At 34.3% G+C, this 24,461-nt stretch overlaps 2 long non-coding RNA genes across 4 annotated transcripts in view; both read right to left on the reverse strand.

The window, feature by feature from the left end:
* LOC149801251 (uncharacterized) overlaps positions 1–908 on the reverse strand; it is a 38,711-nt gene extending 37,803 nt beyond the window's left edge. Inside the window, exon 1 of one of the 3 annotated variants that reach the window (XR_016420450.1) lies at positions 688–908. This is a non-coding gene — a long non-coding RNA (uncharacterized LOC149801251). The remainder of the gene's footprint in view (positions 1–687) is intronic. The other 2 variants (XR_016420449.1, XR_016420448.1) reach the window with 2 other exon arrangements.
* Positions 909–13,730: 12,822 nt separating this feature from the next.
* LOC149801252 (uncharacterized) lies at positions 13,731–24,259 on the reverse strand. The gene is made up of 4 exons (XR_016420606.1): positions 24,112–24,259; positions 17,494–17,523; positions 16,979–17,051; positions 13,731–14,172 (listed from the first exon to the last, which is right to left on the reverse strand). It is a non-coding gene; the product is annotated as an uncharacterized LOC149801252 (long non-coding RNA).
* Between the last annotated feature and the right edge of the window lie 202 nt (positions 24,260–24,461).

Consider the following 24,461-nt stretch of genomic DNA (forward strand, 5'->3'; position numbering starts at 1 on the left):
CTCTTCTAACATCCTGTTGACGTGGCCTGCAACTCTCCACTGTCATTTCACCAGCGAAGTGTGGATGCTTGGAATGCCTGAATGAATGAGAACCTTAGCGTTTGGGATCCTCTCCTGCCATCTTATCCTGATCAGTTTCTTCCGGCATCCCATGTTTAAATGATACACATACAAACATACAGCATACTCATAACGAGGCACACAGCGCACAAACACGCGATTCAAAGATGGTCTGGAACATTGAAATAAAACACTTACACTCATAACAAATACGGGCTCACTGGCTGAAACACTAGCACACAAAATAGTGATAAGAATTAGAATATTTTGCATATACCAGGGCGTTATCTTAACGATTTCAGCAAGAATCAGTGACTCTCAGTGAAGATTTATTAGAACGCTTTGATGAATACAAACAAATTGAAGTCTGTCAGAGGAAGAAATTATAAGAAAATGAACTTACAATTAAAGTTGAACAGTTCACAATATGGTTGTACCGATCACAATATGGTTGTACCGATCACAATATGGTTGTACCGTTCACAATATGGTTACCACTTGACCATTATCATATTTATTCTAGTCAGCTGTTTCAAGGAAAAATATGTGTGTGTCTGTGTATGTATGTATGTACGTACGTACGGATGGATGCATGCACGCATGCATAGATGACTTAGAAATACTCACCGATCCACGAAAAAAGAACGTGAAGACAAGCAAACGTGTTTTTCATTTCTCCGGTAAGTTACTATTCCGCCTATGCAGGAAAATATTTTGGCAAAGTTTAGTGATTAGCATGCTGCAGAACAGTGTAGAACGTATTTATATCGGACCACCTGCCTCTTATCTAATGCGTATTACCTTAACGTTTAAGATGGGTAGCACCGGCACCGTTGATTATTCACGCCATTGGTACGGTAATGACTATAAGGGCCTCTCAAAAATAAGAGCTGAGAAATCTCAAGGAAAATAAACCAAAACACGTTTGGACAACAAACGTATATGCTCTTGTATATGTATCAGTGTATGCGTTAGATTAAGGTGATTTATTAATACAGATAGTGCGAGAACACATAATACATACAAATATATATATATATATCTGTGTGTGTGTGTGAAAGCATAGCTTTAACAATTTTAGTCATATCATTACGATGCTGCAGATATTTATCATCAGTCGCATTATCCTCGTAATGCTCAGCGCCAACGAGTCTGCTGAAAGTACCATTTCTATAAGTCCTTGGTATGACACGGCAGGTGTTCGAACCCGCGACCTTCCGCATTCAAGGCGGACGCTCAAGACCACGTACCACACCTAAGCGGTCAAACTGTATAACCTTCTTCATTCTCTATGTGGCAGGAAAATTCCCAGTTGAATAATTAACCATACAGATTTATGGCTTTAAGATTTCTTGTTCATGCGGAAGGAAAAGTCGAAGTAAAATCTTTGTGGCTTTTTCTCAGATACGATGGTTGTCTATGATATTGTATGATCTGGGAACTTACTCATGTCCAAATAGTGCAGGTTAAATCCAGGAACGGCATTATAAAGTGACATACCGATAAATCTAAGACTAGACCTCTGTTTCCATTGGTAGGTAAAAATAAATTCGCTTGGTCGTGTCGTTCAGCTTGCCCCAAAATGGTTAAACTGTTATTATCGAATTTCTGACAATGAATCAATGTAATCCTTATAAATATTTTAAAAACATTTTATTTATGTTTGTATTATTATGTTATTTTTGTTGTTGTCTTGTTTCATCAAGAAATGTTTCGACATTAAACAAAGCAGTCTGAAGGAGTTTCCACACCATGAAAATGAAGGACTTAATAGGGTAAAAACCAAAAAGAGCAGGATAACTGTTTCTGATTGGTTGAATACCAGATAAAGGTTTCTGATTGACTGAATGCCAGATTAAGTGTTCTGATTGATTGAATGCTAATGATCGGCAGTTCGGTACTTATTTGATTATCCTATATATCAACAAGTCAAAATAATAACGAAGAAAATCACCGTTTTTGGCAAACTTTCTCTTTGAATGCCTATTACTGTAATATATCCCGTATATTACAGCTTCCTCCATTTGATGATATAAGGTTCCATTATGGCACTCAAATACTTGGCATTAAAATGACAAGTGAATGGGGTCAGTCGAATACTCCAGATCATTACGGTTAGTGGCAATGTTTTATTAAATGGAGGGGGATTACCGCCATAATTCTATGCATGCATTTTCTGTTCTTCCTTGATGCATTATTGTAAATGGCTGCTTGGAAGTGCTACTTTTATAATTCTATCCATGTATGTTGTATTCTTCATTGATGCAAATTGTACGTGGCAGTTTGCAAGTACTACTTTCCTTCTGCATTATTGTCAATGGCTGCTTGCAAGTGCTATGTACATTCATAATTCTAGTAATGCATTTTCTATTCTTCATTGACGCAAGCTGTAAATGGCTGCTTGCAAGTGCTTAGATGTACTTTCCTTCTGCTTCACTGTATCTTGCAATTTGCCAACTACTGAACTGATTCTGTTGTTTGTCGTATGGCAAATGCTATGTCAGTTATTATAAGTTTTAATATTCTATTTATAAACTTGCTATATCACAAGCTACACAGATTTCACCTTCTAAAATCATGATTATAATGTTGCATCAATCACGTTGCAAGTTAGCATCACGGAAGTTAGTATAAAATAATGCCTCATTATGACAACAGATGGCGCTGTGACACGTCAACTTCTAGCAATACGACTACTCCCTTGACCCTAGCAACAAGAGGTTATACCACTTTACGGCATGTTTTGGGCGTCTTATTTAAAATATTAATCGAATTATGTTGCAGCATTACAGTCAGCTTAATTATCAGAGTATTAACATTCGGAAGAGAGGTGGCCTGAAAGAAGCACAAAACAAATTAAATGTATCAAATTGTCCAATAAGATGTATTTGCACAATGTTATATTTCCGCTGACCCTTCCCACCCTATTTTTATGTGGACATTTTGTGGGTGTAATTTACCGCTGCCGCACGTTGGCAGAATAGGGTAGCCGCTTACAAGCAAGGTTTCGAGACCTAATTTGTTTATGTATTCTCATTCGCAATATTATCAATTTAGAGCATGTTTATTATTTTAGAGTGCAGTGCAAATTCTGCTTTTTGGATCAGTAAAGACCTCATACGGTTTGAGCAAACTGCAGATAGTTGCACCTCAAAGCCATACAGACATACTTTCACTTTCTTGTTTATTCGCGAGAGAGAGAGAGAGAGAGAGAGAGAGAGAGTACATTATAGAGAAGAAGAGGGTTCTGTTTTTTCCTTCATCCCTATGAAATTAAGTTTTACTGTTAATCTACAGTTTACACTGGCAGTTTAATTATATATATATATATATATATATATATATATATATATATATATATATATATATATATATATATATATTTGATACCACTACCAGTAACCTGCTTAATTTGTTTTTATTATAACTGCTACAATACAGTACCAAACTTGCTTGATACATTTTAATATAAAATTCATGTAGTAGTTAAAAACCATTAATACAAATTTTTACGTATATCTTCTACAGATCTGGTTGTTTTTCTGTTAGAAGAGTAAGATGTACCCCCCCATAATTTTGTTTAAAACTTTAAAAGTGTTTAAGGCTACTCACAGCTCAGGCTGTTTTTGCATCAAACCCGCATAAACATCTTAATTTGTCTGTGATTTTATCATTATTTTATCCTGCTTAAAATATAAGTTAATATTGTAATGACACAACAAATGTCAGTACAATACAACTATGCAATAAAGCAAAATAAATAAAAACAATAACAGTCATATGTTTAACTTTTCATAGAAAATATTAGAGAAAAATAAAATATCATACAGGTAGGCAATAATAAAGAACAAATACCTGGATTGTCTTGTTACATTGTTCTTATATATATATTTGCCATTCCCTTTTGTTTTCACATTCAGATGAATAAAACATGATTAAAGGCAAGCTTTTCACAAAATTGTGTTTTTTGTATTGGACATACACTCATTAGTGCAAATTCTGAGGAATTAGATCTGTAAATTCTGGATTGGCCGAGACACATTACCTTTTGTAAATTATGCCTCAAGAACAGTCAGGTTATAATCCTATGTGACTGTTACAAGAAATAATCCCCCCCCCAAAAAAAAACATTCCATTACTGGATCTGTATTTACACTTTAAAAAAAATGGAGCATTTATTTTTCTGCGGGCAATAAAATACGTTTTGTACTTGCTATGAGCACAAACAAAACCCAACATGAAAAGGGTTATATTTTGTTGCTAAATTTTATTATTTCTAATGTTTTAACCTTCACAAAACTATTATCTTTATGAACCTGAGATGAAATTTTACATTTGGCCTGTTATCCCTAATATATGTTTCTTGGATCAAAGTTTAAGGTAAATTCCATAATTTAAATGACTTAATCACAGAGAGAGATGATGATATTCTTTTATTCTTTTATTCCTCCATTTTCTGAAGATTTTAAGACAAAAAAGAAATGCATTTAAATACATAGAATCACAAAAATAGTAGATTCGTTACTTATTGAATTATTTCCAATAGCAAACGAATAAATAAATTAAAATCATTACTAATCTAGATAGAGATATATATACGATAAAACATTTGAAAATGTATCCTCACAACAAAAATAGTTTCCTACTCTCTTTGCAATCCAGTACAAGTATTTCTTTCCTTATATTTTGAGTGAGTTCTCTATTGAATCGAATATATAATATCCTTTATCTTAATGAAATACTTGGTAGATAGTCTGATCATATTTAACCATGCCTCAAATTCTAAACGTTCTGATATATCATTTAAACCACCAAGTAGTATAATCAGTATAGCATCATCGATCTGATCACAGAAATCACGGTAAATCACTGGAGGCATATACGAAAATAGACTTTCCATCAAGTGGTTTCTGTCGTCTGAGGTTAAGGCACAATTCATCGAAATGTGCAAAATACGGTCATGACTCATTTTGCCACATAGGGGACACAGTCCAGGTCTTGCTTGCATTCCTCCAATACGAATTAATGTCCCATATTCCATTTTTCTGCTTGAGTCAGTGTAAGCTATTTTCCATAGATGATGCATTTTTAATCCTGGATTAATTTTTAAAAATCTACCAAATCCCTCTGATGGATTTCTGATACTCATTTCATGTTTTCTCTCCTCTAATATCTGTATTCTTGTCCCAATTAAGTTTTTCCATGTTATTTTGTCTGGAAATTTTCCGGTGAAAATAAAGTCGTTGAGATAGTCTTCTAAATCATACTTTTTTAGTACAGTATTTACATCATATATAAAAGAGTTGTAGCTATGTTGGGGGTCAAAAATAAAATTTCCAACAGCCCAGAGGAAAACCTTTTTAGCCGTTAAATTTGCTGATGTTCTACACATGCGACCAAGGAATACGAGTTTTTGCTTATCTATGCGAGCTTCCATTGATATCATCCCCAAGCACGATGTCGTAGATCCAGTAGGCGATCTTTGAGGGAAACCTTGTACTCTCCGGGCGAAATATCGTTGTATTTTCTCCATTGATTCAATGCCCTGATATGACATATTAAACCAGAGTTCTGAGCCATACAAAGCAGATGGCAATATAACTCTTTCCCAGACTTTCACAGAGACTATAGGATTCATTCCATTTGCATTTAATCCAGTTGAGTATAGTGAGTTTGTTACACGTTTAGCTTTATCGTAGGAATAGATTATACGATCATTAGTTTTCATTGATTGCGAAAAGGTAACTCCTGCATATTTCACTTTTTTTGCTCTAGGAATATTCTGTGATCCCAGAGTAATTCCATTTGATGAGTACACTTCCTATCTTTTACTAAATATCATCCAATTACTCTTGTTAGAGTTATATTTCAATTTCCACTTCTGTGCATACTGATAAGCTGTATTCACGAGTATTTGCAATCCATTCAGCGTAGAGCTTAGTAGAGTAGTGTCGTCTGTCAAAAGCATGCCAGGTATGTTCATCTGATTCACTGTTATCCCGCAATTAGTCATTACTAGCTCATTCAATAGGTCATTTATGTACACGAGAAATAAAAAAGCCGACATTACACGCCCTTGACCAACGCCTCTCCGTAATGGAAATGTGTTAGATATACATCCTCTACACGCTACACAGGCACTTGACTGTGTGTAGGAATGGGCGATTATTCTCCATATTTTTGCATTAATTCCTAATATTTTTAGTTTTTTCAATAGTCCACAATGCCACAGTCTATCGAATGCCTTTTCGTTATCCAGAAAAACAGCATATACATTAGAGTTATGATTATTAAAGTACATCAAACATTCTTGAAGAGTAAAAGCAGCGGAGATAGATCCAGCCTCCTTACGAAATCCAAATTGATAAGGATGTGGAAAGCTTATTTTGTCTAAATACTTTTGAATTCTAGTCATCAATATTTTTTCAAACAATTTTCCCAGACAAGATGTCAATGTTATACCACGATAATTCACTGGATCCTTTTTATCTTTACCATTTTGTTTGTATATCGGTATAATCATCCCACATCTATATACATTAGGCAAATACTCATACTGGATCATGTAATTAAAAAGGGCAGTTAAATGTCTGATTAAATATTTTCCACCATACTTTAAGTGTTCATTCGATATGCAATCAATGCCTGGTGATTTTTTTGTTTTTAGAGACTTGATATGCTGCAACACTTCTTCCTCTGTAATATTATTACATTTTATGTTATCATTCTCTAGTTTGCTTTCTTCGTACATATTCTTCATTTTGACACAATCATTATGTTCCTCATCTGTTGTACCACTTAATTCAGAAAAATATAGTTTCCATAGATTGACACATTCATCCAAAGTATTAGATTCTACTCCTCGAAATGCAATATTACCAATGTCCGATTTATCTTTTCTATTTTCCCGTATGACTGCATAGAATTCGTCTATTCCCATTTCTGCACTCTTTTCTATCTCTTCAAATATACACTCTTTATATACCTTTTTCTCTTGCCTATGTTTCTTTCTAAACTTTCTTTTCGCGTCCTTGTATCTTCTTTTGATGCTACACTCTGTGCTTCTATTTATTCCTGCTTTGATCCATTCTCCGCGCGCTTTTCTCATATTCTGATGTAAATTTTCAAGCCCACTTTTCTTCCAATATGGTTTCAAGTGCGATTTGAATTCGGACTTTGGAAGACTGGGTTTCAGAAATTGAAGCTACACACGTACCAGTTTGTTACTTTGTGAAAAAATAGGGTCATTATGAGAAAATGGTGAGCACCTGATGTACCTGCTGGTGATGAATGGTCAGTGAGCAATCAAAGTGTTGTTCCTAAGTCGTATCGACAGGAATTCATAGTCTATCCCATAAAACTAATTAAGCTGGTCATTTTTGTGTCAGTAAGGCTTATCACAAGATCCTGAATAATTTTTATTTGCAGAAAATTAAAGAAATGTTTATAAGTACCATAGATCTTGTCACACTTGTGAAGTGGTAGGAAATCCCAATCAGAAGATATCTAATGGACATCTGCAACCTATTCCTGCATTTGACCATTTCACAAGCCATTTAGCAACAAAATGGTAGACTGTCGGTTCCGTACCTAGTACAAAGTCAAGTAACCAATACTTGTTGACCATAATGTGTGCGTCCTCAAGATTTCCATGGGCTATTCTTTTGAAGTTAATTGAAGCAAAAACTGTTCTAAAAGTTTAGGCAATTTGTATAACACTTATTTGCCACCCCAAATCTGTCCAGTAATTTTATGTTTGATTGTTTCCAAACACTTATGCGTGAATTAGACATCCAACAGTAAAATTTATTTGCCTATCACAAGAATCACAAGACTGTCTGAAAACTCTCTCACCTACCCAATATACATGTATAAAATTATATTGAATCAAGCCTTAAAACATCATGCATTGCATAATTATCGAGTAAGATCAGGATAGTTTTTTTCCCATGTTGGTAGGTATCACAAAATGAAAGACCCTATGACTACACTAAAACAGCAAAAATCGATCCCTAAACACCCTAAACTACCCAGGATACATGTAGGAAATTAAATAAAGTCAAACCAAATAAAACGACAGTGATCAGTAAAATTCTACCCTGTATAACTATCGAGTAAGATCAGTAGAGTTTTTTATCCTGTTGATACTTGTTGAAGGAAAGACCAAAACACTATCCCAAAACACACTCAACAACCCAGGATACATGTATACAATTACAATAACTTAATGAAATATGCAGTTTTGGCACATTCTCTCTCTCTCTCTCTCTCGTCATAGATAATTCACTAAACTACTTTTATAATGCAAAGAGCAGCACACTTAATAAGTCGGATTCATGCGTCACTGCATACATATTTAAAAAGATCTTTAAAGTTTGTTTTTACATCTTCAATGTGACAAAGAGCAGCTGAAAAATTAGAACCTAAGGGTGCTATATTTATATTTATAAAATTCTTGAACCAGTTTATTATTTTCAATTGGTTTGATAATGGTAAGACGTACAATAAAGATAAGCAAAATCTCCTGTTAATTACATATTTTGTCTCTGATTATTTCCACTTTTAAGGACAGCGTTTTAAAGGATGCATACCAGTTTTTAAAGCCTTTTTGTTTGATTCTTGTTTGTTAATTTTTTTAAAATGTTTTTTTATTACTTCAAAGGTTGAGGTTCTGTACATTAACAATGCTAATTAAGTATTGGAAAACAATCATACACCAAATCTAATACTTTTAATCGCAAGTATACATTTTTATCATGATACGAAAATGATTTTCCACAATTTGATTATTTCGGTTTTTGCGACAAAATATGTTCCAAAATGAAGATCTGATAAGAATAAGAAAACCTTTCGGAATGCTTAATTGTTTTTAAAAATGTAATTTTACCTATAAATATTTTTTATCTGCTATTGTTGTTGCTCTGGAATATTTTATTTTTGCCGGAGCTCATGCACAAGAGTATCACATATCACAAGAAAAGATAGACGTCTGTAATGTGGGTCAGAAGGGATGACGTACAATACTATCCTTATAGCCAGTGGTCGTCTGATGAAAGCTCGTGAAGAGCGTACAAAGGAATATATCATTGTCATTTCTGATCCTTACTTTGCTAAAGTAACTAATGTTTACAAAGTAATGAGAGATATCACTAAGAAATAGATTTCTTAAACAGTGAAAGTAAATATTTACGTGCGTCAAAACTGGGGTTCAAGAAGATGGACCACCTTGCTGCAGTGTATGCATTTTTTGTTTTCGTAAGGTGCTAGAAATCACTTAGATCTTCGAGAAAGCACATGGTTTTAGAGAACGATTAAAACTTCGGTGAAAACTTACACCTTTAAAAAAGGGACTGAATGAGTTACTATGTTTACCGACACAAAATGAATGTCGTAAAGCTCCATGGGTTGAATTAATTATTTCTGGTAAAGGAAAAACTGTAAAAATTAAGACATTACCACATAAAAAAGAACTTTAAAACCCTACAGGGTAAATAAAATACAAGTCTAGCGGGGAAAGCAAAGACTTTCCACAGCCCTTACACTTTGGAGCATAGTTACGAGGGGTAAACCAATTTATACCACTACAGTTGCAAAGAAATATGAAAACACATCATTCTTCTTTAAAATAAATATAGACTGACCCAGATGGTCGGGTTTTTGTAGGCGTAACTATGTTTGCTTGCTTGTTTTGTTCTTGTTCTACCTATTTGTGTGCAATTCGTCTGCAAGATTACAGTGCACCAAGAGTTCTGATGACCAAACTACAAGAGGAAAGACCAATAGTAGGCAACTGTGAGCTAATAACTTTCTGAACGATAGTTAGGAGGTTGCAATGGCGTACTAAGGGTATATGGCGCCAGGGGCGACGATGATGGCCCAATGGGGTTTTTGCGCACCAAGCCCTATGGCGTCAGTGGTTTTGGCGCTCCAAAGACTTCTGTCCCCCTTCCCCCTCGTTAGTACGCTACTGGAAGGTTTCTCATAGATATGGTTGCTGATAAGATTTTGGAGAATTTGACAGGCAGGGCCTATTGTCTGCAGAAATATCAATTTAAAAAAAAAGCTACCGGTCGATAAGGTGATTCTCTATCATTGTAGAAAGGGAATATAAAACCTGAGGACTGCAGCTATGACTGCATGAAGATGTCCGATGTAGTACTCAGCTCATAGATCCTAAAACATTTGGAGCTTTTATAGTAGCCAGAAACATATTAAAGAATATTTGCAAGCATCATTATGTTTTGGAGAACGGAACCTTCGATTCATTGCAAAACAGCAGAAAATGTAAATAGCAGGACATGTAAAAATCAAAGAAGGTTACCCCGCGGAAACTTTCACTATCACTAACAGTAATAACACAATTCCACAATAAATGCTGATATTGCACAAGGAAAATAGGAAGCCAAATAACTCCATCAAGAGCATCAAGTTGCTCGTTATTAACGATTTAAATACTCCGTCGTCAAAATGAGTCTAACATGGATTTTATTCTCAGGACAGTACGAACGAGTACTACTAATATCCATTTGAACCTAAAATATACACAGAATATCAGGCAAGACACATTATTAAATGCCTTTGCTAAAATATTATTTCATCATCAGGTAAGCACGATTGGGCGAAACAAGATTCCAAAGGCTTGCTGATGGTTTAGTAAGAGTTCCTGAGGTCACTCCGCTAAATGTCACACACAGTGATTACGTCAGAAACTCAGACTAAAGACGACAAAGCGCAAGTGTTATTGCCTACACAGTTACAGCAGAAACAACAGTAGAAAAAAGACGTATAATATAACAATTAGTCACTTGATTTCAGTTGACACAAGGATTTATCAACGCCAGATAAATTATATTTATCTCGGCTTGCGGCCTCAGTGTATGTCACTTTCTGAGGAGGAGATATTCTCGAATCAGTCTCATCAGTCAGTAATTGCATACTTACAAAAGGATAGACATCACATCAGTCTCTGGACAATTGTTGATTGCAACATCTAACAGTGGATGAAAGTTCATATACGTAGGAGTTCGGAAGAAAGACAACGACAAAACATAACCAGATGAAAAGATAACTCGGGATAAAGTAGATTTGAAGAATGGGAAAGTAATGAGGTAAAAACTAGACGAATATAACACAACTGCAACCAATAATGTCAATGCGGTTTCAATCAGCCTGTAAAATATAAACAGCCATGATTTAAAATATTTTATATTCAACCTGTTTCCTTCGCTGCAATAATTTTTTCCCATTAAGCCTCTCGAAAACATTTATCTGCTCTTTTAATTTATTTCGCCCTCAAATGTGTTGTGGATTCTAATACGTTAAAACTTTCGAAGTTGTTTACTTTCTTTCTTTATAAATTCATTATTTCCATTTGTATATCTTTTGCTTGTTGATGATTTTAATTATTTCTTGACGATGGATATCATTGTTACAGATTCCTTTGCTGATACCATTGTAAATACTGTTAACGTTCTAAAGGCATGAGTTTCTATTTTATCATGTATAATGTCTGTTGTAGATAAACGTTTTTCGTTGAATGCTTTTGCAACAGAAGCCTAACAATGTTACACAAAACCTGCTTACGGTCAAAATATCAACCAAACTAGCGGCTACTTCTGCACTACATAATTCCGCTGGTGTTATTCTCATACCTCCTAAAGCTTTAGCCGAGTTAGTCTACACCTAATTTAAAATTTATATGTTATTGTTTTCTTCTTTCGAACACCTCTGTAGCTTTAGATGTGACTAATCATTTTAATCTCGTTAAATGATTTTACAGTCTAAATCAGATTCCATTATGAGTTTGTAGTGTGGGATATAGTGACTGTTGTCCTAGACTCGAGGTACACCACGTACATGATGGCGGTGCATTTGGATCTTCTCTCTCTCTATCTCACACACACACACACACACACACACACACACACACACATATAGTTAGGTAAAGGGGATCATCAAGCAACGTTTGTATTATGAGGGAGCCCCATAATTAGTTGGGGGGTTGGGGTGTCTTTATACGCCACTGCATTTGGCTATAACGTGATTTCAATGCGAGTGGAGATTATTTGAACCTGATTATGAGGTTTTAGTGTTCAGCTGTTGATAAGAGGAGAGGGAGTTACAGTTTTGTTTTAGTATTAAGCATTTAAGCTCTAAAGATATTTACCAGTATTAAATGTGATTATATGTGTAGTGCCGCGTACGCGATGTAAGTTTCGTAATTTGTGGTAACTATGTTGTACCTTGTTTCTTTCTGCCTCAAAGATGTGTTCCTATGTTATCCTAAGTGTATGTAAAGTGCTGTATAGCATAGATAAGACTTCACGAAGTAATGGTCTTTGCCATGCTTTGAAAATGTATGCTAACAGTTGTACGAAGAAACATTTTTACATATCACTACATTGAAAAATCAACATGCAAACTGTGCATAAAAGAAGCCCCGCAGACTACGGAAGTGTAACTGAAATTACTTACCGATTAGTACTTTTGTTGCACCTGAACAATAGTATAAAATATAAAAGAAATATTTACTCAGACTCAGATTTTTTATGTTTGTTTCTTCCTTTCTTTTTTAGTTGTTTTCTTTTGTTTTGAAATTCAACCATTTTAATTTGTTTTGTTTTGTCTTATTCTAGGGAGTAAGTGTATTGTCAGTACAGGTTGTGTACTTTGTAAATAATTTCTTTTTTATTTCAACCATTATTTTAAACCAGTCATGACAGGTACAGATTCCACTGGAAATACGTTAAAACCCGACTTAACGTATTTTGCTGGCTTTTGACACAATAAAATAATCACAACCACAAATCCAGTAGACATTTTGCGATGAGAAATATAGTCACACTGTACTTGTTGCAATTTTCATAATTATGCGGCCTTTGCATACAATTATCACGGTCCAGGGTATGTCAGATTTGTTTGTGCCTGACACTTTTACTTTAGAATCGAACTTTATATTTTACATGATTCTTGAAATCATAAAGCTTGAAAAAATATATATAATGCATAAATGGCCGTAACGAAGAGAAGGTCGTTCATGCATAGTTTGTAATCGACTTTCAAGCTGCACGATTTCGTGAATTTTCTACAGCCGTTCATGCATAGTGTGTAGTCGATTTTCAAACTTTATGACTTAATAATTTGCTACGGCCGTTCATGCATAGTGTGCAGTTGATTTTCAAACTTTATGACTTAATAACTTGCTACGGCCGTTCATGCATAGTGTGCAGTCGATTTTCAAACTTTATGACTTAATAATTTGCTACGGCCGTTCACGCATAGTGTCCAGTCGATTTTCAAACTTTATGAATTAATAATTTGCTGCGGCCGTTCATACATAGTGTGCAGTCGATTTTCAAACTTTATGACTTAATAATTTGCTGCGGCCGTTCATGTGTTGTGTCTAATCGATTTTCAATCTTCATGACTTAAAAATTTTCTATGGCCGTTGATGCATGTTGTTTAATCGATTTTTGATTCATGACTAAATTACTCTTGTAAAAGATGGTATTCAGATCTTATAAACAATAATTATGAAAATAAAAATGAAACTCACGAAATAAATAACGGAACTGTAATTTAACCATTCTTTATAAATACTGGCAAATTACACCAGACGTACGCATTAATACGTACGCACCGTTATGATCTTTAAGTTATACGTTTCTGAGTCAGATGATGTATTTTTTATATGCTTGTTACAACGCTTGGTATACAATTATACTCATGCCTTACGGTACTATGGGAATTTACGAGAACACGTGATAGATATATCTAAACTATTACCTTCAATATCTAAAATTCAATCGTTAACGCCTCAACTATTTGATCTTGAAAAATAACGAGTAATTTCCTTTTAACAACATATTTCTTGAAAAATATCTCCCACAAGTTTACCGTTTGATGGTTCCACCTTGAATGTAACACATATCATAAAAATGAGTTTTGGAAAATCAAGCCTCCGTTCCATTTACAGCCTCCCGACACTTATTAAATTTTTATAATCTCTTCCGCAATTCATTCTCTTGGTAACTGGATTGAAAAATAGGAAATCTTCGATATCACCAGATGAAACCACCGGAACCACAATCAGCCGTGCACGAGCAGGTTGCCCTGTAAAATTAAGTATGTATTTATTTATCCAGATAGTTTGATAGGTCAGGAGATATTTGGGGAGTAGAAGTAATAGTAGTATAGTAGCTTCTGACAATATCGCGAGTTCTATGTTATCGCGGCATTCTAAGTTTTCGGTATTTTTCAGCATAGCGCATCCTATCATGTGCTTATCTTATGTACACTAGATGACCATAAGTTACTAGTTCTGCTTCACCAGTTGATTTCGGGAAAATCTCGCGATTGCTGGCGAGTACACTATTTTAAAAATGTGCCTATATATATATATATATATATATATATATATATATATATATATATATATATATATATATATATCACTGTTTCCAAACATAGCCGTACGCTATATTCTCAAATAAAATCTATATATTCTTAAAATTGATACCACTGTAATAAATCGGTTAACCAATTTGTCGTCTGATAATGTCCTATGATGTCATGCAAGAGCCTGGTCACATGCTTGCCATGCTTGCCAAGAAGCAAGAGATCGAATCTATGGTAACATATAAGAGTCAAAATGGGAAAGTTAATGTTGTCTTTTTCTGGTGGCTTTGGCAGTTGACAAATGTTTACTTTAAAGTTTTGTTGTACACAATACATTACTTTTCATGGAAACACCTGGAGTTTTTTAAAATTCTTCTGGTCGACTTAATGCTCATGTTGGTGGCCCCATCCTCAACGACAATCCTGGTGCCACTCATCCGTCATAGGTAGTTACAAATATATTTCTTTCTCTGAGAGAAGTTCCCTTTGTTGGAGGGCACAAGTGACAGAATGACGGCCATGGAGGTAGCATCAATTTTTCATGTTGATTTACAATGTGTGCAACAGATACATCAAATTGCCAACACTGGGATAAGTATATGCCATCGTACAGATTTTTTTTCTTTCTCGGTATTATCACGATTTTAGAGTAACGTCTCATGCATATCATGGAATCTACACGGCGTCTGTTTATCGATCTCTTCACGAAATCATCTGATATAAACAAGAAATTATATGCATTTTTTTAAAAACAAAATCAAATTTATATATATATATATATATATATATATATATATATATATATATATATATATATATATATATATACCACATACATTCAAAATAACATGGCATTTAAAGTGTTGGTATAAAGCAAATTGATTAACCAATATTATTGGTATATCAAATTGTGATCCGCCCATGGCGCAGTAATATGAATATATATATAAACATTCTTTCAACTGCAGACCTATAGATCAATGATGAATTTCTACTCATTCATTAATCATAAATGACATGAAAATAATGATAAAAGGTATTAATAGTCCCTGTTTTCTAAATGATATTAAAATTTTACATAATTTCATCGGAATCCTTTCTTTTTTCTATTCCCCTCTCGTACGTAAATGATAAAAAAGCTCAGATCTGGAGTGAGAGACAAACATATTGCGCTTGACGAAAACATTAAAACCGAACTTGTACCAAGTAACCTACATTAATCTGGTTCGTCGTAACAGTATGATCTCGCTTTCCTTAGGATCTATCTACAGTGTTCATAATATCAATGATATATAGTTGCAATAGCAAGTGACACTAGGCCTATATGTTGAATTTGTCGGTTACGAGGCACACATACTGTATTGTTTTAATCCTTTGTTGTTGTTTCTTAAACCTATTATAATGTTCTAAAAATCGATTATTAATTATTAAATATAAAAATGTCCAAATGCTTTCCCCCTCCCCCCGGATTATCGTAGCTAGATACGGGCGAAAATCCATGAAAATACGAGCGTTGGTTGGGGATTTTCGCTTTTGTCATACGAAGATGTCTCTGGACCTATGAATGAAGGTATCGTTAGTCAAGCCGTCCAAAGGGGGCAGAGAGAGTTTTAGTTTTATAGTCTTTAGAAATGTTTATTAAATCAGAATAATGACTATGATGAACTGTTTATATATTATAATATTTTAATTACCTCTTGTTTTTTCGTCATTTCACTTAGTTTCTATTCCACGCTAATTTCCATACGCCAGGACGTGAATACCTGACAGTACAGGTTTAGTGTACAAGAGGCTAACTGTGTTTGCAGTGCACTTCTTTCTTCATAAAAACCACATTTCATGTTTAAATCATGAGTGTGTCTTATATTGATTTAATAAATGTGAATAAAAATAGAAATTGAAAAAGAAAACAATCAACTTATCCATTTGCATATGTGATTGTGAACAAGAAGAAAAATCGTAGAACTACATTTTGTGGCGGACACACTCGCAGGGATCTGAGGAGTTCATTCACTCGGTCTATACACAGTTGCCAGTAGGATATCGTAACTCCATTCAAAGTGCAAATATGTTTATTTTTGTATGTGATATAAATAAAATATATGTGTAGTATGTACGCTGTATCAATGATATTCCACTCGTTGTATAATTTTTTTCATTAAAAGGAAACTCGGGCAATCCTCGTTTCCTTTTAATGAAAAATCCATTCATCTCGTGGTATATCATTGGTACAACGTACATACTATATATATATATATATATATATATATATATATATATATATATATATATATATATATATATATATTCAATTATAATTCAAGCTGTCGTAATAGTAGCAATGATACTGGGAGCAGTATTAGAGTATTGTTAGTGGATATATATACACTTAAGTTTCCTTTTTTTCTATCCCAAGTGTTGGGATGAGCAGGATTTATATTGTTTCCACGCTTTTAAAATCCACATACTCTACACCCTTGCTCTGTGTGTGTGTGTGTGTGTGTGTGTGTGTGTGTTGTACCTGCATGTACTTCCGTCAGGACAAGCTCCTGGTGAACAAGGATCTACAAAGCATAATATATACGGGCATCCTGCTGTAAATAATAATAATAATAATAATAATAATAATGGATGAAGAAGACAAATCATGACAACAACTGTGAAATATGTGTGATTGTGGGAAGGAATCTATTAGATTTTTAATCTGTCTGTCGCACGGCAAAGAAATATATTGGACAACGTGGTCTAGTTATTTGCTTGTATCTTTAATTGGTTGTATATTAAAAAGAAACAGCACGTACGTAAATCAGAATAAATGTCATGTTTTCCTTTTATAAACTAAGTAAGAATGACTCAAATTACACACACGTGTTTAAAGTTTATATTTGCAATTTTTTATTTATAGAAATTTGTACATTTTTGTACTTGATGACTGTAACCCATTCTCGCACTAAAGAACTATACGAGCGCACAAGCACACTTATACATGTAGACGGAGAGAGAGAGAGAGAGAGAGAGAGAGAGAGAGAGAGATACTTGGAAGGGCTTCCACGTAGTTTCCACATCCTGTAAAAAAAGAAGAGGATCCGCATTTAAGGTGTTATATTTTCTTTGAAAGTGGTCAGATTGCTACATTTTACCGGCCACCAGTTTCCAGTAGCTGATAGATTTATTTTGATGACCCCACAAATCCATAAAAGATTAAGTTGCTTTTGCAGTATATGCCAGGGATATATACGCAGCTGACTGTTTTTCAGCTATTTCAACTACTGTACGAAAATATTATGTGTTTGTAATAAATGATGACAAGAACATGTAGTGTGTGCAATGTTTATAAGTCAGTTGGTGAAAAGGAAAAAGTACCACAATATACCAGAGTTATAAGAAGTGTACGGTTAGACTGCATGTAGCATAAAAGGAGACTTCTTGCCAATTGGTCATCATAACTGTTTGTGGTTAAGATATTCAACTCAACGTTCTTTTACAAACATAGTACGAAGATTATGCATACGGGTTTCTGTATAGATAATTGACAGGATATTCAAAATAGTAAGAAAATAATTATTACAGAGAACAGAAAAAATATTATCCAGCAAATGCCGGCAGAAGAATGTATAATCCAGACAGAGGAGAGCAAATAAATGTATTAGAGTTCATGATTTAACAGATTTTTTAAACAAAAATTAAATTGTGATAATTAAATTAGGGGTGATGTATCTCCAGGAAGTTTTAGTGGTTTACTCTGAGATAAGTAAACATGAAGCTGGTGCCAATTAACAATTACTTACGTGAGAAAAAGAAAACTATATTACAATATAGATTTTCGTAGCAATTTGATGCAGCTAACATGCAGTTTGCAATGTCAAGTTTTGGAATGAAGATGCGTAATAGCTGGGAGCCGTACACTTTACAAGAGTCTGGAGGGGGGGTATTTAAAGATCAAACAGACTTCAAAGATTGAAAACACGGACTCATGACATCAGGACTTTAGATGCACATTGCTTGATTAAACAGCGTTTAGTAACCTACTACTTTATTTTCCCGGGGAGGAAGGAGGGCTGGAATTTTGTTTTCCGATGTGACTTTTTATTTTCTTTAGCTTTTTACCTCAATAAAATGTATATTTTTCTAACTAATATAATGCAGACTGATTATTTTCTTCCTACAGATCAAACCAAAGTTATTTTTCTGAGTTAAAAGTTTGTTTTCTCAAAATAAAATCCCAGCTCCTCCTCACCCTGGCCTGAAAAAATTAAATAGTCGCTCAATAAACGTTTATCTGATGCTATAAAAGTCTTGCAAACAATAAGAGAACGATCAGAGATGAAATACGAAACACCCAGTCTTATAATCAATTTTATTGTGAAAAATGCATTAGATGATGATGCTAAAAAGATAAATATTTGTAAGAATATTCCAGATTACAATCATTCACTTTACAACGCTCTGTATCCCAGCCCAGCGTTCGTCTCCTTTAACATACTTGCATTTAAAGTTACAAAGAAGTGTGAAAAATAGACAACACAATACAATCAATAGCACCAGACAAAATAAAAATTGTTTTAGGGCTGGAACAAGAAAAACAAAAGTGTAAAAATGTGCAAAATACTAAGCAAAGTTAAATAAAATATAAGGCAGAATAGAGATACAATACATTTGTTCTTACGATCTGAACATTATTCTGCGCGCGAAACAGACGATTCGACACCACCTTGGTCATTTTAAAGACATACAAGATAGAGGTTAAACTGATCCGATTCTGCTGTTTTAAAGGAGAATATTATATGCTGACAAACGAGCTTACATTACTTAAGGAGAAACGCTTCTAAAGACTTACGATTACTTCTACAAATATTAATTACTACATGGACCTTATTTCTGTATAATGCTGGAACATTCAATGTTTGGACAGAAACTAAGGGGGTGCTATGTTTCTGCCGAAATATATATGTAAAGAGGCGTTGCTGTGGAAAAGAATTTATTAAAAAAACTATCCAGTAACTGTTACAAACATTTCTCTGTTAATTGTCAACGGTTAGGTTGCAAAAGCAATTCGGGTAGTGGGTTGTCATGCACCGGTTGTTTGTTTTCGTTATGTTGTTCTGTTTTAGACACCTTTAGCGCATCCCTGTCGCTTCCTCTTAATGCGCCACCTGGATTTAGTCTAAAGTTTTATTTGTTTTTTGTTTCGATACGTGTGTTATATTAGCTGCAAACACAACTATATAACCAAACCAGGACAAGGTATCCGTTTGTTTTAAGATTTGTGTACAGGTTGTTAAACAGTAGTTTATATGGTAAAATTCTTCCATATAATTTAGCTAACAATACAGTTACTGTCTGCCTTCTTTTAATTATTGTTATTGCTTTTACTGCTGTTGTTGTTTTTCAAGCGTAAGTACCGATGCAGCTAAAACTAAGGGAAGAATGTTGATAGATCTACCAACATTACTTGCATATGTGAGAAAATAAAAATTATTTAATTCTTTCGGATGCTTTAATAAGCGTTACTGTTGTCGTGGAACAGTAGTTACGGCACAGACAATCATTATGGATTATTCAATTTATGTTAACGGAATTAAGGCTGCCTTCGTAAGCAACTTATTTATGGCCCACTCAAAATATTAAAGCAGTATAATTTACGTATTTAGACAACCTAATTAGATTGCCCTAAACGAGCATTTATGCTGCCATACAAGAGTTATTGCTTACTCGCTGCCATAATTGCCTGCTATAATTATGTTTCTTAACGTCGTTTCAGTAGGTGTCATTGCCATCTTGTCGGACTTAAACGACAATTTAAACTAGATGTTCGTCTACTTCTTGAACATCTCTTTCTATCTCGGGATAATAACTAGAAAACTGAACCTTCTTTTTAGCATGATGCCCCCAGTGATAGAGATCACTATAAACTGTCACACTTCAGACATCGTAGCGGTATGACTGAAAAATTATTAAAACTACGTTAAAAATCCAAATCTCTCTCTCTCTCTCTCTCTCTCTCTCTCTCACACACACACACACACTGTTCAGCTCCTTCTTTAACATATCTTTCTATCTCGGGAAAGTAACTAGAAAATTACGCCTTCTTCGTTAGCTGTCTTAAATAGATATCTAGTTTTTTGTATTTTTATTTAGTTATGCATTTCAATATTTCTATCAAATATGAGAAAAGTGGTCACAAAATAAATGGATGAATGAATTAATGACCTCGAATTTTTCGATTGAGATTTTTCATAGGCAAGAAAACTTCATAATATTAAGTATGCCGTTATAAAACTTTTACATAATTTTGACGTAATATTTATGCAAGTTGTCTACCTTGGAAATTACATTTTATGTTTTATGTTTCATTAAACTGCATTGGTTCTGAAACATAAATAAATTAATGAATCAATGATTTATATAAAGATGACGCCATCCATATTATGATGATATAAGACGTAACGGCATTTGACACAAACAGTGGACAATTTGTATCTCAAAATTGGAGCTTAATGCCTGCTAAATTGATTGTATTATATTACACGATCCATCGGAATATTCTCAGTGCGAACACTTATCAGAAAGGGATAGTCGTTTTCGCCTTTCTGTCCGGCATAGCCGACTGAAGGTGTCTCGAATGACCCGTACCATTCCTCATCGTGTTGTGCTGTAACGGTATATACTCACTGGATCATACCGATCAATTGAAAAAATAAATGCCTTCTCGTTTATATGTGCACGTGTTGGTGATTTATATATGAAGTTGTTACGTCATGTCCTCGATATTCTCATGTTTTCACTTTTTTCCTCTCTGTTCATGTTGCAATATCAATCTCCTAGAAGATAACATAACGATAAGTGGATGAATGATGTCCTCTAAAGGTCCCGATTTCGTTTGATTTAAAATAACTTAGCCCCTGTCCCGGCAAGAAGCATATTTTATTACTTTTTGGTTGATTTCATTGTTAGATATACTGCCTCTAAATATGTTTAATAAAAAATATTTAAAAATATGTGCGCTTATATCTATCCAGAAACTTTTATATCTTTTATTGCTATTTATTCTATCCATTTCCCGAAAACGCCTCAAATCTAGGCACCCCAATTATAAAGACATTAAAGTGTATTTTTTTATCATTCATCTTCCCACAAGGCCTTTGATACATATGTGTCTAGACAGCTCCAGAAATGTGTCAAAGAAGTGAGCATGCGTTGTTCATGCTTGATACGAAAGAGGGATATGAAGATATTCCACATAGCAGATATGCAGCATGCATGCTCTGTAATATAGTTTTTCAGAAGACAGACCCTAATGAATTATCCAGTGACAGATTTATTTTGTTAACTACTTAGAATTGTGCACATGCATATGGATAAGGTCTGAGGAAACAGTTTAGTTTTTTTTCTCACCTATCTGATAACGGGGTTCTGGTCCATATATTGAAATTATTGGTTGACAGCGATGGACATAGCCAGTCCTGTTGTTATGACCAAAATGAAGAATATGATATGTTCTTAATCAAAGATGGAGAACATATCCAGCTATACATAGTATCTGGTTGGACTTTTCAAACAAGTCACAAGCATCATGTTCTCTAGCCAAGGTTCCGATGTGATAACCCTGTATACACCTTGGCGGATCGAACAAATATATTGGTGATTTGTCCTAGCAACACCTATTAGATTTCACGAGTTGCCTCTTTTAGTATGTAATGCCAACTAACCAATAGACCATTGTTAATGAGATCCTCACGAATATCAATGTATCGCGAAAACGAGTCTAAGCTAGGCAGATCGAGAACAAATATGGCGTTTTACTGTGCATCGAGTAACGATCTGAGCTGTTTGCCAGATATTTATTTTGCATTCGTTGAGAATTTCATCAAGGGTGTCTCCAAAATAATAAATAATCCATGAGTTAATTCCAATAATTAGTTGTCAAAAAATCAAACAATTATTTCAGCGCATGCCATTGAAATTATATCACTGTATTAAACAAAATGCCAGAAAATATGCTTGAAGAAAGGGAGGAAAAAATCTTAAACAGATATATATATATATATATATATATATATATATATATATATATATATATATATATATATATATATATATATATATATATATATATATGATACAATTAACGAATTTCAACGGCCTGTGATTTAAGTGTGCATTTTTTCTTACGTTTCAACATTTTCATTAATTTTTATCCAGTCGCATTCTCTCTCTGTCTGCCTGTCTCTGTCCCTCTCTCTCTTAAATTTATTCACTTCTCCTCTCATCGTTTTCATTTTACTGGTGCTGTCTCTCTTCTCTATCGTGGTCATTTTCATTCTATTGTTTCTATTTATTTTTTCAGCAAAGATAATAGTATTCACTTTTCCTATAATTGCTACTCGTACATCAATTCATAATCGCTGATATGAATGCGCTACGTGGAGGTACGCAGAGATTTCGATGACCCCATTTTATGGAATGGGACTAGGGGTAACATTTTTATAAACCTAACGTTATAAAACCACATGCATATATGCATTTGCTTCATCGACAGAACCTATTTTGCGTTTTGATTTCTCTATATTACTTCATTCAGTTGCAAGAAAATACAAACACACCATTCATTCAGTTTCTTATCTTAAAATTCGGCCCCTCATCACGACGTATTGCAACAATCCATTTTCTACGAAGCTCCATCTTTTTCAGTGATAGAATATGGTAGAGGCTTAAATCTATGTGAATTTTAGCATTGCCATTGCACAACGGAACACAACAATATTCGTCACGATTTTTTCCCTTGCCAGGATCAATTGTAGCAGCCATGGTTGCGAGGTAAAATGAAGCTGGAGCCTAACTTAGCGTCGTTTTGGATTCGTTGACCCAGGGTCACATGAATACATAAATACATTCTGAGAATCGTCTATAGCGAAGTGCACTGTACATCGGTCGAAAATGGAGGAGGTAGCTGACTTAAAATAATACCTTGGAAGTTTAACATCGAAAGTATGACTATGTACCAGAGGGAAGCCATTATAGGTGTATTTGAGTGAAAGGTATTTGTACAAACACGGACTGGCAGTGGAAAATTGCTTATTTAGCAGTCCATTCATGCTGTGTGCCCACTTGTCTGTATTATGTAGGTACAGTGTTCAAATTTGAACAACTTTAGTCTGATTGGATGTGTAGGCTTGCCGCCTCATCCAGTGAAATTCACAGACCCGATGCACATAAATATCTGCTCGATACACCAAAGTGTTGATACTGATATCATATTAGAACCTTGGCTAGCGAAAATGAACAATCATAGCCATCTAGTAATCTCTAGACATGTCTATAAGACTGATCCACTCCTAGTAAGTGAAAATATAAGACTGTAGAAACAAACCATTATGTAGAAAGATCTTGTGCAACAAATGCATGCATTAGGCTTTGTGTAGTCAGCATTTTGTTTTGCAGTGAAAAGTGATCAAGACAAATCCAAACTTTGTCAGTTTGATTTACAAGAGTTACATGACATTCCCTTATTCGGAGACTGGTCGTTCTTTAAGCGTCAACAATGTTGCTGAACAGCTGGCTCAAGATCATCGTAGAGCTAGCTATATGTTTCACACACATACAGAAAAAGAATAGATATGTCAGAAATGAGTGCATATTTTAACAATTACTCACCAATCATTACCACAACCGTCAGAAAATAAACAAATGAGCTTTTCATGTCAGAGAAGATCCTTCACCTTGAGGCAAACAGTACTTTCGGTGATAACTATATTGTATACAGTTAACAAGACTGCAATTTATATTATGTAGCTGAGTCACGTGCTCTTCTATACGCTGAATTTAACCACATCCTGGTGTTAATTTGTACCAAGAAATATTGTGTTTGTTCACACTTACGCACACTGCCAGGAATAAATATTGTTCTAACACTTTATATATAGAGACCCATTATGTTTTGAGATGTATGAATAAGTAAGATAGTTGAGTGAAGTATCTCCATGCGAATATCTTGTAAATCCTGG

This window comes from Sinohyriopsis cumingii, chromosome 4 (genome assembly GCF_028554795.1).
Source record: "Sinohyriopsis cumingii isolate HCF-2022 chromosome 4, ASM2855479v2, whole genome shotgun sequence".
NCBI classification, from domain to species: domain Eukaryota; kingdom Metazoa; phylum Mollusca; class Bivalvia; order Unionida; family Unionidae; genus Sinohyriopsis; species Sinohyriopsis cumingii.